The sequence below is a fragment of the Sinohyriopsis cumingii genome, chromosome 18 (genome assembly GCF_028554795.1).
Source record: "Sinohyriopsis cumingii isolate HCF-2022 chromosome 18, ASM2855479v2, whole genome shotgun sequence".
Taxonomy (NCBI): Eukaryota; Metazoa; Mollusca; class Bivalvia; order Unionida; family Unionidae; genus Sinohyriopsis; species Sinohyriopsis cumingii.
The window spans coordinates 58,958,222-58,973,364 of record NC_142978.1 but is presented as its reverse complement, the minus strand read 5'-3'; the positions used below and the strand labels follow the sequence as shown (position 1 = coordinate 58,973,364).

General features: G+C 35.2%; 1 protein-coding gene across 4 annotated transcripts in view; it reads left to right on the top strand.

The window, feature by feature from the left end:
• Window positions 1-13,886: 13,886 nt before the first annotated feature.
• Window positions 13,887-15,143, top strand: part of LOC149776741 (uncharacterized) — a 94,798-nt gene continuing 93,541 nt past the window's right edge. For all 4 annotated transcript variants that reach the window (XM_089941283.1, XM_089941281.1, XM_089941282.1 and 1 more), the window contains exon 1: window positions 13,887-14,530. The gene's annotated coding sequence lies outside the window, so the exon portion shown is untranslated. The remainder of the gene's footprint in view (window positions 14,531-15,143) is intronic.

Genomic DNA, 15,143 nt, shown 5'->3' with positions numbered 1-15,143 from the left:
GAGACACTCCTTGCCCACCATGATTACAATATGCAGTATACAGTATTCATGTTCATTACGTTGTTGAAGAGACACGCCTTGCCAACCATGATCAAAATATGCAATATACAGTATTAATCTTCATGACATTTTTGAAGAGACACGCCTTGCCCCTCATATTACCAGTATCTCTATATCTACCAGCGTGTTATGAAATAAAATCCGTCAATTGCAAAAAATGCACATGATATCACTCACATGGAATCAGAAGACACCTCAGCATCGTACATCTCCGGTGGCCTAGTGGTTAGAGCGTCCGCTTCGGATGCGGGAGGTCATGGGTTCGATCCCCGGCCGAGTCATACCAAAGACTTGCAAAAATGGTATTAACAGGTGCCTTGCTTGGCGCTCAGCATTCAGAGGTTAGTGTTAGGACTGGTCGGCCTGGTGTCAGGATAATGTGACTGGCTGGGACATCATGCCACATGTCTGCGACATGAAGCCCCAGCGCTAGACATCACCAAAAACTGTTACACTGCAGACATCGTAGTGATATGACTGAAAAATTGTTTTAGCTACGTTAAAAAACCAAATCACACACACACACACTTCCTGTATATTATTATATATATTTAATTTGTATTGTTGTTATCTTTTTTCCCCTGACCTTGTCAAAAAATAAATTTCATTATGTACCTAACAAGAGCCCCTCAGTCTGTTAAAGTTAATACATAGTTAATATGTCCCTAGGAGTATGGGTTAAATATTAAAATCACTGTCAATAAAGGTAAACATATTTATTTAGGTCTGAGTCAATAACAGTGTTATTTACCATAAGCATACATATCCTATCTGATGTTCACCACAGTCCTGATTATAATTTTAGTAACAAATCTTATCTATGTATAACTTAGATTGTCCAAATATGAATTTTGTCCTACATCCTGGCTCTTATTTTGTCTTTTAGCTTTTTATATAGTCATGTTTGCTTGAAAAATAATTTAATCCTGCGATAAAATCTGAAGCAGCAATCATTTGTATTGCTGTGTTTAGGTTTTGATTTGGGAGGAATCATTTATTCAAATTACTACTCTCTATGATTTCAAAGTGCTCAATACTATTCTTTGACAGAAAAATCAATTTGGAATTATAGTGATTCCAGACAAGAACACGTCTGCATTATATTATTGTGATTTATCAGAACAGTTTTGGCTCATTATTACACTTGAGGAAAATAGCACATTACCACATTCAAGACAAAAGACGCATCAACACTTTCATGCTTTGGATCTTTTTATAATTTCAATTTAATTCAACTATAACTTTGTTCATTAGGACTGGCTATAGAACGTTTCGGACTATTTGGGATTTAATTCGCAATACTGTAAGTTACTTTTAAATTTTCACTTTGTATTATAGGTAAACAAATTATTTGTTGAATGTTACAAAACGTGATTATTTTCGCTCTTTTCTATAAGTTTAAGTCCACAAAGTCGTAATAATGTGTGTACTAAGATTTGTAAAGAGAGCTTTGTCGATGTAGAGGAGAAGCCTTGACTGAATAGACTACAGAAAGATGGATGGAGTTGTAGTATTGGTTCATCCATACAGATACCAGTCAAAAGAAACAAGCATTTTCGGAAATTGAATTATATGTGCAATCAGAAGATGGTGCATAGAATGGAAACTGCTTACGATATAGTGTCGATGGAGATCAATTTAGATTATGTATCCTCTAAATGATATTTTCAAATCTGCACATGTGGGTCACTTTGTCACAGAATTGACGACGAAGATAAATATCATGAATCAAACAGGTCACTGATGGATCAAATTATCCTCCGTCTTTTAAGGCACCCCTCCCTTTCACAAATATATCGATCTTTCAAGTGAATCAACATCATCAAACCATCAAGTACCTTTGAAACTGGTAGCCCTCGCGGAACATGTTAGAAAACCAGCAAAACGTGAATTAAAACGCGACGAGAATGTTATAAATGCGGTATTTCAAATGTATCAAAAGAAAAAAGGATAAAGAAGAGAAAGTACTTCAAATAAATCGTATAAGAAACGCTGTACAAAAGTAGAAAAAAGTGACATAGGAAAGCACAGAGGCGGAAATAAACGTACAATAAAGAGAATAATGAATGGTAATCTAAACTGAAAAATATATATTTGATTTTTAACAACTTAGAGAATTTTCACCAGACAATGTCTGTTTAATTGGTTCATTTTGTTTTGTCTCTCATGCAAACAGCCATTGCTGAATTTACTATCAATGGGTTTGTCTTCGTTGTGAAATTTGTAGAGATAGTAATACTGAATTTCATATAAGTGGTTAAAATTTATTAGACCGTTTGGATTTAAATGGATCACAGGTCGGAACAGTTGTTCTTTTCTTTACACGGATTCCTTCCTGCCATAAGAATCAACTATTATGTGCAACATCAATTCCTATAGAGCAATGTTTCAAACCCTACTAAATTATGGACAAGATACAAAATCGACTCAGTGGTCAATACAGCTGTTTGTTCAAAGTAACGACGATCATCCTGCTGATCTCAATCCAAGCTGGTGACAATAATGTATTTTTTTATTTGTATGAGCATAACACATTCAAAACTCGATCAGTTTAGACCTTCAATAATCTGTTTTTCACGATTTGTCTTCTATGCCTAGTGATGTGGCTCTATGGTCTTTAACTTAGTAACATAAATAAGTGAAACCAACACATTTATTCAAATTAACGAATAATTTATTTGTCTATGTTAGAAAGTGAAACGTTTTGAGGAACTTACAGTACTGTGAATAAAATCCCAAATAATCCCAAATGTTCTATCACAAGTCCAAAAGTATAGAGCTTTCCGAATTAATTCTAATATTTAATTGCATGATGTACCTAATTGTCTTGAATAGGTTTGCATCACAATGAAATAATACAAAATGTCTTTGAACGAATTCACAAAAATCCCAAAATATTATTTTAGTTCAAAACGTCAACCATCTCATTGTAATTTCAATGAATAATTGATGTAAATGATTCATTACAAATTGTATCTGAATACAACAGTAAATAATTCCACAAACTGAACTTAAAACGGGACAGGATAATTTTGTTCACCACAACCTTAAAAAAATCTAAGACACAATAAAATTACCAGGATGTAGATCACAAGTTGGCTTCCAGAACATTGTAAGTTTGAAAATAATGCTAGGCCTTCAACTCAGATATCAGTAAACCAGTGTGATGCACTTGTCATCTAAAGTGAATGGGTTCAACTCAGTTCCATTCTTAATTTAAAAATAAACAACAAAAAAACACATGATCATTACGACAGGACAGTCGATAACACACTGAAGGGGCATCACCGCACTATATATATATATATATATATATATATATATATATATATATATATATATATATATATATATATATATATATATATATTCTTTTTTCTATGTATGTGTGCTCGTGATGTGTATTCTTGATTGCATCTTTATTTTATTGCGTTTCTAATTTGATAGTTTGATAGGTGTGATATTGGAATACTGCAATTTCATATCGTAAATTTCCATATGATTGATTCAATCTGCGTATTGTTTTAACATTACACACGTCAACATTGTACATTGCATGATTCCGTCTCTAAAATCCTCTCTGCAGTTTGACACTTCATTTGATGACGAATGTTAAGCACCATAACAGTACAAATGCATCAGTAACAATGTGGTACCATTCCATCCTTAGTCCCTGATTAACTTCCAGTATCGCGCAAGAGAATTAATATTTTTTTAAAAATCCTTCTTTTTTAAGTTGTCTGTATGGTAAATACATGTAACAGAGGTTAAGGTGGTTGCTATAACTCCATGGAATCCTTGAGGAAGTAAGATATTTTTATTTTGGCTAGTCTTTATATTTTAGCTAGTTATTGTGAGCTGGGGTGGGGGTAGGGATAGGGCGAAAATCAAACAATTAACATGGTCCAAATTCTGCATAATTTTTTTTTAACAAGAGGATTTTACTTCTACTTTATTACTTTTATAAGTTGTGAACTCAGAATGAGAAATATATGAAGATTTTGAGGTGATCATTGAATATCACAAACATAGTAAGCATACAGGTGTCTTAACTGTTTTCCAAATGCTCCTTTATACAGTCTATTCCATTATTCACGTAATCAGTAGTGTTTGTTTTGAAACGGAGGATTTGAAGCATGTATAGGTAAATACAGTTAGTTGGCTATTTCGCAAGGCTAGTATAAGATTAAATCAATAAAATCTCACGTATTTGAAACAGAAATAGTGCGTTGCTGGGTGGAATAAATTGATCAGTATTGTTGATACAGTGGCCATTTATTTTATTTCAGCTTATGACTATCTTCCTAATATATCTCCCTGATTTCATATATATGTATATCGAAATGTCACAGTATGCAAACACGAGAGAGAGAGAGAGAGAGAGAGAGAGAGAGAGAGATGCATTTTAACAGGAATATTTCTTATACAGAGGATTGTGGAGAGTGTTGAACTTTCAAATTTTCTTCTTTATTTTAAAATCCACACATGATTGTAATTTGATTGTCAATTTAAAACATGGGTGTTTCAACAATACAAAGCAAATACCCACCCACCCACCCCAAAAACAAACTCAAACAAACAAAGAATAATACTTGAATAAGAAAACCGGAGATTATGCTGGACCTAATTTGGATTAGTGAGGTTGAAAATTAGGTTCTTAACCTGCAGAGCACTTATTCATTGATAAAAGAAAACTTGTAAGAGAGTTATTTATAGCGTTTTGTTATTCATCAGCTTCTAAGTTGTTGACCAGAAACGCCTTGCCCACCCTGACTGGAATATGCAATAACAGTATTCATGTTCATTACGTTTTTGACGAGACACGCCTTGCCCAACATCACTGGAATATGCAATACACCGTATTCATGTTCACTGCCTTGTTGACGAGACACGCCTTGCCCAACATGACTAGAATATGCAATACACCGTATTCATGTTCACTGCGTTGTTGACGAGACACGCCTTGCCCGCCCTGATTGGAATATGCATTATACAGTATTCATGTTCATTACGTTGTTGACGAGACACACCTTGCCCATCATCACTAGAATATTCAATACACAATATTCATGTTCATTGTGTTGTTGAAGAGACACGCCTTCCCCAACATGATTAGAATATGGAATACACCGTATTCATGTTCACTGTGTTGTTGACGAGACACACCTTGCCAACCATGATTATAATATGGAATACACCGTATTCATGTTCATTGTGTTGTTGACGAGACACACCTTGCCAACCATGATTAGAATATGCAATATACAGTATTCATGTTCATGACATTCTTAACGAGTCACGCCTTCCCCACCATAACTAGAATATGCAATATACAGTATTCATGTTCACTGCGTTGTTGACGAGACACGCCTTCCCCACCATGATTAGAAGATGCAATATACAGTATTCATGTTCATTACGTTAATAACGAGACACACCTTGCCCACCATGATTAGAATATGCAATATACAGTATGTATGTTCACTGCGTTGTCGAAGAGACACTACCTTGCCCACCATGATTAAAATATGACATATACAGTATTCATGTTCATTACCTTGTTGAAGCGAAACGCCTTTCCCACCATGATAAGAATTTGCAATATTCATTATTCATGTTCATTACCTTCTTGAAGAGACACTCTCGCCACCATAATTAGAATATGCAATATACCACATTCATGTTCATTGCGTTGTTGACGAGACACGCCTTGCCCACCATGATTAGAATATGCAATATACAGTATTCATGTTAATTGTGTTGTTGACGAGACACACCTTGCCCACCATGATTAGCATATGCAATATACAGTATTCATGTTGACGAGACACGAATTCCCTACCATGAATAGAATATGCAATACACCTTATTCATGTTCATTTTGTTCTTGACGAGACACGCCTTGCCCATCATCACTAGAATATTCAATACACAATATTCATGTTCATTGTGTTGTTGAAGAGACACGCCTTCCCCAACATGATTAGAATATGGAATACACCGTATTCATGTTCATTGTGTTGTTGACGAGACACACCTTGCCAACCATGATTAGAATATGCAATATACAGTATTCATGTTCATGACATTCTTAACGAGTCACGCCCTCCCCACCATAACTAGAATATGCAATATACAGTATTCATGTTCACTGCGTTGTTGACGAGACACGCCTTGCCCACCATGATTAGAATATGCAATATACAGTATTCATGTTCATTACGTTAATAACGAGACACACCTTGCCCACCATGATTAGAATATGCAACATACAGTATTCATGTTGACGAGACACGAATTCCCTACCATGAATAGAATATGCAATGCACCTTATTCATGTTCATTTTGTTCTTGACGAGACACGCCTTGCCCACCATAATCAGAATATGAAATTTACAGTATTCATGTCCATTAAGTTGTTGAAAAGACACTCTTGCCCACCATAATTAGAATATGCAATATACAGTATTCATGTTCATTACGTTGTTGAAGAGACACGCCTTGCCCACCATGATTAGAATATGCAATATACAGTGTTCATCTTCATGACATTGTTGAAGAGACACTCCTTGCCCACCATGATTACAATATGCAGTATACAGTATTCATGTTCATTACGTTGTTGAAGAGACACGCCTTGCCAACCATGATCAAAATATGCAATATACAGTATTAATCTTCATGACATTGTTGAAGAGACACGCCTTGCCCACCATAATTCGAATATGGAATATATAGTATTCATGTTCATTACATTGTTGACGAGACACGCCTTGCCCATCATATTACCAGTATCTCTATATCTACCAGCGTGTTATCAAATAAAATCCGTCAATTGCAAAAAATGTACATGATATCACTCACGTGGAATCAGAAGACACCTCAGCATCGTACATCTCCAGTGGCCTAGTGGTTAGAGCGTCCGCTTCGGATGCGGGAGGTCATGGGTTCGATCCCCGGCCGAGTCATACCAAAGACTTGCAAAAATGGTATTAACAGTTGCCTTGCTTGGCGCTCAGCATTCAGAGGTTAGTGTTAGGACTGGTCGGCCTGGTGTCAGGATAATGTGACTGGCTGGGACATCATGCCACATGTCTGTGGCATTAAGCCCCAGCGCTAGACATCACCAAAAACTGTTACACTGCAGACATCGTAGTGATATGACTGAAAAATTGTTATAGCTACATTAAAAAACCAAATCACACACACACACACACTTCCTGTATATTATTATATATATTTAATTTGTATTGTTATCTTTTTTCCCCTGACCTTGTCAAAAAATAAATTTCATTATGTGCCTAACAAGAGCCCCTCAGTCTGTAAAAGTTAATACATACTTAACATGTCCCTAGGAGTATGGGTTAAATATTAAAATCACTGTCAATAAAGGTAAACATATTTATTTGGGACTGAGTCAATAACAGTGTTATTTACCATAAGCATACATATCCTATCTGATGTTCACCACAGTCCTGATTATAATTTTAGTAACAGATCTTATCTATGTATAACTTAGATTGTCCAAATATGAATTTGTCCTACATCCTGGCTCTTATTTTGTGTTTTAGCTTTTTATATAGTCATGTTTGCTTGAAAAATAATTTAATCCTGCGATAAAATCTGAAGCAGCAATCATTTGTATTGCTGTGTTTAGGTTTTGATTTGGGAGGAATCATTTATTCAAATTACTATTCTCTATGATTTCAAAGTGCTCAGTACTATTCTTTGACAGAAATATCAATTTGGAATTATAGTGATTCCAGACAAGAACACGTCTGCATTATATTATTGTGATTTATCAGAACAGTTTTGGCTCATTATTACACTTGAGGACAATAGCACATTACCACATTCAAGACTAAAGAAACATCAACACTTTCATGCTTTGGATCTTTTTATAATTTCAATTTAATTCAACTATAACTTTGTTCATTAGGACTGACTATAGAACGTTTCGGACTATTTGGGATTTAATTCGCAATACTGTAAGTTACTTTTAAATTTTCACTTTGTATTATGGGTAAACAAATTATTTGTTGAATGTTACAAAACGTGATTATTTTCGCTCTTTTCTATAAGTTTAAGTCCACAAAGTCGTAATAATGTGTGTACTAAGATTTGTAAAGAAAGCATTGTCGATGTAGAGGAGAAGCCTTGACTGAATAGACTACATAAAGATGGATGGAGTTGTAGTATTGGTTCATCCATACAGATACCAGTCAAAAGAAAAAAGCATTTTCGGAAATTGAATTATATGTGCAATCAGAAGATGGTGCATAGAATGGAGACTGCTTACGATATAGTGTCGATGGAGATCAATTTAGATTATGTATCCTCTAAATGATATTTTCAAATCTGCACATGTGGGTCACTTTGTCACAGAATTGACGACGAAGATAAATATCATGAATCAAACAGGTCACTGATGGATCAAATTATCCTCCGTCTTTTAAGGCACCCCTCCCCTTCACAAATATATCGATCTTTCAAGTGAATCAACATCATCAAACCATCAAGTACCTTTGAAACTGGTAGCCCTCGCGGAACATGTTAGAAAACCAGCAAAACGTGAATTAAAACGCGATGAGAACGTTATAAATGCGGTATTTCAAATGTATCAAAAGAAAAAAGGATAAAGAAGAGAAAGTACTTCAAATAAATCGTATAAGAAACGCTGTACAAAAGTAGAAAAAAAGTGACATAGGAAAGCACAGAGGCGGAAATAAACATACAATAAAAAGAATAATGAATGGTAATCTAAACTGAAAAATATATATTTGATTTTTAACAACTTAGAGAATTTTCACCAGACAATGTCTGTTTAATTGGTTCATTTTGTTTTGTCTCTCATGCAAACAGCCATTGCTGAATTTACTATCAATGGGTTTGTCTTCGTTGTGAAATTTGTAGAGATAGTAATACTGAATTTCATATAAGTGGTTAAAATTTATTAGACTGTTTGGATTTAAATGGATCACAGGTCGGAACAGTTGTTCTTTTCTTTACACGGATTCCTTCCTGCCATAAGAATCAACTATTATGTGCAACATCAATTCCTATAGAGCAATGTTTCAAACCCTACTAAATTATGGACAAGATACAAAATCGACTCAGTGGTCAATACAGCTGTTTGTTCAAAGTAACGACGATCATCCTGCTGATCTCACTCCAAGCTGGTGGCAATAATGTATTTTTTATTTGTATGAGCATAACACATTCAAAACTTGATCAGTTTAGACCTTCAATAATCTGTTTTTCACGATTTGTCTTCTATGCCTAGTGCTATGGCTCTATGGTCTTTAACTTAGTAACATAAATAAGTGAAACCAACACATTTATTCAAATTAACGAATAATTTATTTGTCTAAGTTAGAAAGTGAAACGTTTTGAGGAACTTACAGCATTGTGAATAAAATCCTAAATAATCCCAAATGTTCTATCACAAGTCCAAAAGTATAGAGCTTTCCGAATTAATTCTAATATTTAATTACATGATGTACCTAATTGTCTTGAATAGGTTTGCATCACAATGATATAATACAAAATGGCTTTGAACGAATTCACAATAAACCCAAAATATTATTTTAGTTCAAAACGTCAACCAGCTCATTGTAATTTCAATGAATAATTGATGTAAATGATTCATTACAAATTGTATCTGAATACAACAGTAAATAATTCCACAAACTGAACTTAAAACGGGACAGGATAATTTTGTTCACCACAACCTTAAAAAAATCTAAGACACAATAAAATTACCATGATGTAGATCACAAGTTGGCTTCCAGAACATTGTAAGTTTGAAAATAATGCTAGGCCTTCAACTCAGATATCAGTAAACCAGTGTGATGCACTTGTCATCTAAAGTGAATGGGTTCAACTCAGTTCCATTCTTAATTTTAAAAAAAACAACAAAAAAAAACACATGATAATTACGACAGGACAGTCGATAACACACTGAAGGGGCATCACCGCACTATATATATATATATATATATATATATATATATATATATATATATTCTTTTTTCTATGTATGTGTGCTCGTGATGTGTATTCTTGATTGCATCTTTATTTTATTGCGTTTCTAATTTGATAGTTTGATAGGTGTGATATTGGAATACTGCAATTTCATATCGTAAATTTCCATATGATTGATTCAATCTGCGTATTGTTTTAACATTACACACGTCAACATTGTACATTGCATGATTCCGTCTCTAAAATCCTCTCTGCAGTTTGACACTTCATTTGATGACAAATGTGTAGCACCATAACAGTACAAATGCATCAGTAACAATGTGGTACCATTCCATCCTTAGTCCCTGATTAACTTCCAGTATCGCGCAAGAGAATTAATATTTTTTTTTTAAATCCTTCTTTTTTAAGTTGTCTGTATGGTAAATACATGTAACAGGGGTTAAGGTGGTTGCTATAACTCCATGGAATCCTTGAGGAAGTAAGATATTTTTATTTTGGCTAGTCTTTATATTTTAGCTAGTTATTGTGAGCTGGGGTGGGGGTAGGGATAGGGCGAAAATCAAACAATTAACATGGTCCAAATTCTGCATAATTTTTTTTAACAAGAGGATTTTACTTCTACTTTATTACTTTTATAAGTTGTGAACTCAGAATGAGAAATATATGAAGATTTTGAGGTGATCATTGAATATCACAAACATAGTAAGCATACAGGTGTCTTAACTGTTTTCCAAATGCTCCTTTATACAGTCTATTCCATTATTCACGTAATCAGTAGTGTTTGCTTTGAAACGGAGGATTTGAAGCATGTATAGGTAAGTACAGTTAGTTGGCTATTTCGCAAGGCTAGTATAAGATTAAATCAATAAAATCTCACGTATTTGAAACAGAAATAGTGCGTTGCTGGGTGGAATAAATTGATCAGTATTGTTGATATAGTGGCCATTTATTTTATTTCAGCTTATGACTATCTTCCTAATATATCTCCCTGATTTCATACATATGTATATCGAAATGTCACAGTATGCAAACACGAGAGAGAGAGAGAGAGAGAGAGAGAGAGAGAGATGCATTTTAACAAGAATATTTCTTATACAGAGGATTGGGGAGAGTGTTGAACTTTCAAATTTTCTTCTTTATTTTAAAATCCACACATGATTGTAATTTGATTGTCAATTTAAAACATGGGTGTTTCAACAATACAAAGCAAATACCCACCCACCCACCCCAAAAACAAACTCAAACAAACAAAGAATAATACTTGAATAAGAAAACCGGAGATTATGCTGGACCTAATTTGGATTAGTGAGGTTGAAAATTAGGTTCTTAACCTGCAGAGCACTTATTCATTGATAAAAGAAAACTTGTAAGAGAGTTATTTATAGAGTTTTATTATTCATCAGCTTCTAAATTGTTGACCAGAAAAGCCTTGCCCACCCTGACTGGAATATGCAATAACAGTATTCATGTTCATTACGTTTTTGACGAGACACGCCTTGCCCACCATGATTAGAATATGCAATATACAGTATTCATGTTCACTTCGTTGTTGACGAGACACGCCTTGCCCAACATGACTAGAATATGCAATACACCGTATTCATGTTCACTGCGTTGTTGACGAGACACGCCTTGCCCACCCTGATTGGAATATGCAATATACTGTATTCATCTTCATTACGTTGTTCACGAGACACACCTTGCCCATCATCACTAGAATGTTCAATACACAATATTCATGTTCATTGTGTTGTTGAAGAGACACGCCTTCCCCAACATGATTAGAATATGGAATACACCGTATTCATGTTCACTGTGTTGTTGACGAGACACACCTTGCCAACCATGATTAGAATATGCAATATACAGTATCAATGTTCATGACATTCTTAACGAGTCACGCCTTCCCCACCATAACTAGAATATGCAATATACAGTATTCATGTTCACTGCGTTGTTGACGAGACACACCTTGCCCACCATGATTAGAATATGCAATATACACTATTCATGTTCATTACGTTAATAACGAGACACACCTTGCCCACCATGATTAAAATATGACATATACAGTATTCATGTTCATTACCTTGTTGAAGCGACACACCTTGCCCATCATCACTAGAATATTCAATACACAATATTCATGTTCATTGTGTTTTTGAAGAGACACGCCTTCCCCAACATGATTAGAATATGGAATACACCGTATTCATGTTCATTGCGTTGTTGTCGAGACACACCTTGCCAACCATGATTAGAATATGCAATATACAGTATTCATGTTCATGACATTGTTGACGAGACACGCCTTGCCAACCATGATTAGAATATGCAATATACAGTATTCATCTTCATTACGTTAATAACAAGACACACCTTGCCCACCATGATTAGAATATGCAATATACACTATGCATGTTCATTGCGTTGTCGAACAGACACGCCTTCCCAACATGATTAGAATATGGAATGCACCGTATTCATGTTCATTGCGTTGTTGTCGAGACACACCTTGCCAACCATGATTAGAATATGCAATATACAGTATTCATGTTCATTACGCTAATAACGAGACACACCTTGCCCACCATTACTAGAATATGACATATACAGTATTCATGTTCATTACCTTGTTGAAGCGACACGCCTTTCCCACCATGACAAAAATTTGCAATATTCATTATTCATGTTCATTAACCTTCTTGAAGGGACACTCTCGCCCAAAAATGACTAGAATATGCATTATACAGTATTCATGTTCATTACGTTGTTGAAGAGACACGCCTTGCCCACCATGATTAGAATATGCAATACACCACAGTCATGTTCATTGCGTTGTTGACGAGACACTCCTTGCCCAACATGATTAGAATATGCAATATATGGTATTCATGTTCCTTGCGTTGTTGACGAGACACGCCTTGCCAACCATGATTGGAATATGCAATATACAGTATTCATGTTAATTGCCTTGTTGACGAGGCACGCCTTGACCACCATGATTGGAATATGCAATATACAGTATTCATGTTCATTAGGTTCTTGACGAGACACGTCTTGCTCACCATGATTAGAATATGCAATATACAGTATTCATGTTCAATACGTTGTTGACGAGACACGCCTTGCCCACCATTATTAGAATATGCAATATACAGTATTCATGTTAATTGCGTTGTTGACGAGATACGCCTTGCCCACCATGATATGCAATATAGAGTATTCATGTTGACGAGACACGAATTCCCTACCATGAATAGAATATGCAATGCACCGTATTCATGTTCATTTTGTTCTTGACGAGACGCGCCCTGCCCACCATAATTAGAATATGCAGTTTACAGTATTCCTGTCCATTACGTTGTTGAAAAGACACTCTTGCCCACCATGATTAGAATATGCAATATACAGTATTCATCTTCATGACATTGTTGAAGAGACACGCCCTGCCCACCATGATTACAATATGCAGTATACAGTATTCATGTTCATTACGTTGTTGAAGAGACACGCCTTGCCCACCGTGATCAAAATATGCAATATACAGTATCAATCTTCATGACATTGTTGAAGAGACACGCCTTGCCCACCATGATTCGAATATGGAATATACAGTATTCATGTTCATTACATTGTTGACGAGACACGCCTTACCCACCATATTACCAGTATCTCTATATCTACCAGCGTGTTATCAAATAAATTCTGTCAATTGCAGAAAATGCACATGAAATCACTCACATGGAATCAGAAGACACCTCAGCATCGTACATCTCCGGTGGCCTAGTGGTTAGAGCGTCCGCTTCGGATGCGGGAGGTCATGGGCTCGATCCCCGGCCGAGTCATACCAAAGACTTATAAAAGTTGTGCTAACAGCTGCCTCGCTTGGCGCTCAGCATTAAAGGGTTAGTGTTAGGATTGGTCGGCTTGGTGTTAGGATAAGTTGACTGGGTGGGACATCATGCTACATGTCTGCTGCATGATGCCCCAGTGCTAGACATCGCTATAAACTGTCACACTGCAGACATCGTAGCGATATGACTGAAATATTGTTAAAGCTACTTTAAAATTCCAAATCACACTACACACACACACACACACATAACCACACACACACACACTTCAGCATCGCAATAACGTACTTAAGAAATTCAGTATTACATATCCAGTCTGTTAAATATTAAAAATATGAAATTGAGGAATCGTGACAAATTTTGTTATAATGGTGGCGATCGTCTTCCATATAGCATAGATCAGTTCTTAGTTTTTGCAGTGGTATCTTTAGTCAGACGGTAAGTGGCACATACTGAATTAATGACAAATGCTGATACGTCATTATTACAACCGGATCTAGTGCAAGACGTATGTTAATAATGTATACATGTCTTGATTCTCATCAGAAGACCGTTATAAGTGCACCCTGAGAGCAATACAGTGAGTCTAATAAGTGCAATCTCCATTCTGCTTGCGATTTCATCAACTGGTAAGTCTCTCTATGTTCATATATAGATATATATATATATATATATATATATATATATATATATATATATATATATATATATATATATATATATATATATATATTCTTATTTCATAACAAATTATCCAAAAGCAAAGACTGTAAATTAATTATGATTGCATATCAGCTACCAGAGGGGCGCGGTATTACCGGTACACCGGTGTACCGCGGTAAAAAAAATTCCCGGTGGTGCGTACCTCGGTAATTTTTCACTGTACCGGTACATCGGAGTTTTAGTCAGAAAGTAATGTACGGAAATTCCAGAGTAGTCTTGTTAGGACTTAAAAAATATTAACATCGTGTTTTCATTTTTCAGGACAAAATAGCTCAAGAAATTAACATACATTTTACAAAATGGTTGTATCTTATCACGTATAAATGGTGAATATTACAAATATAATTTTATTATATATCCATTTCGTACTACATGGCTGATCTGTCGTGCTCTTGAGATATTCAGATGTGTGATTCCGTATCACACACCTAAAACTCGATATCGCACACAAAACCTGGAACCATTTTTACAACTTAACATATGAAATAATAGTCCACTTTTAAAATATCCAGAATGGTT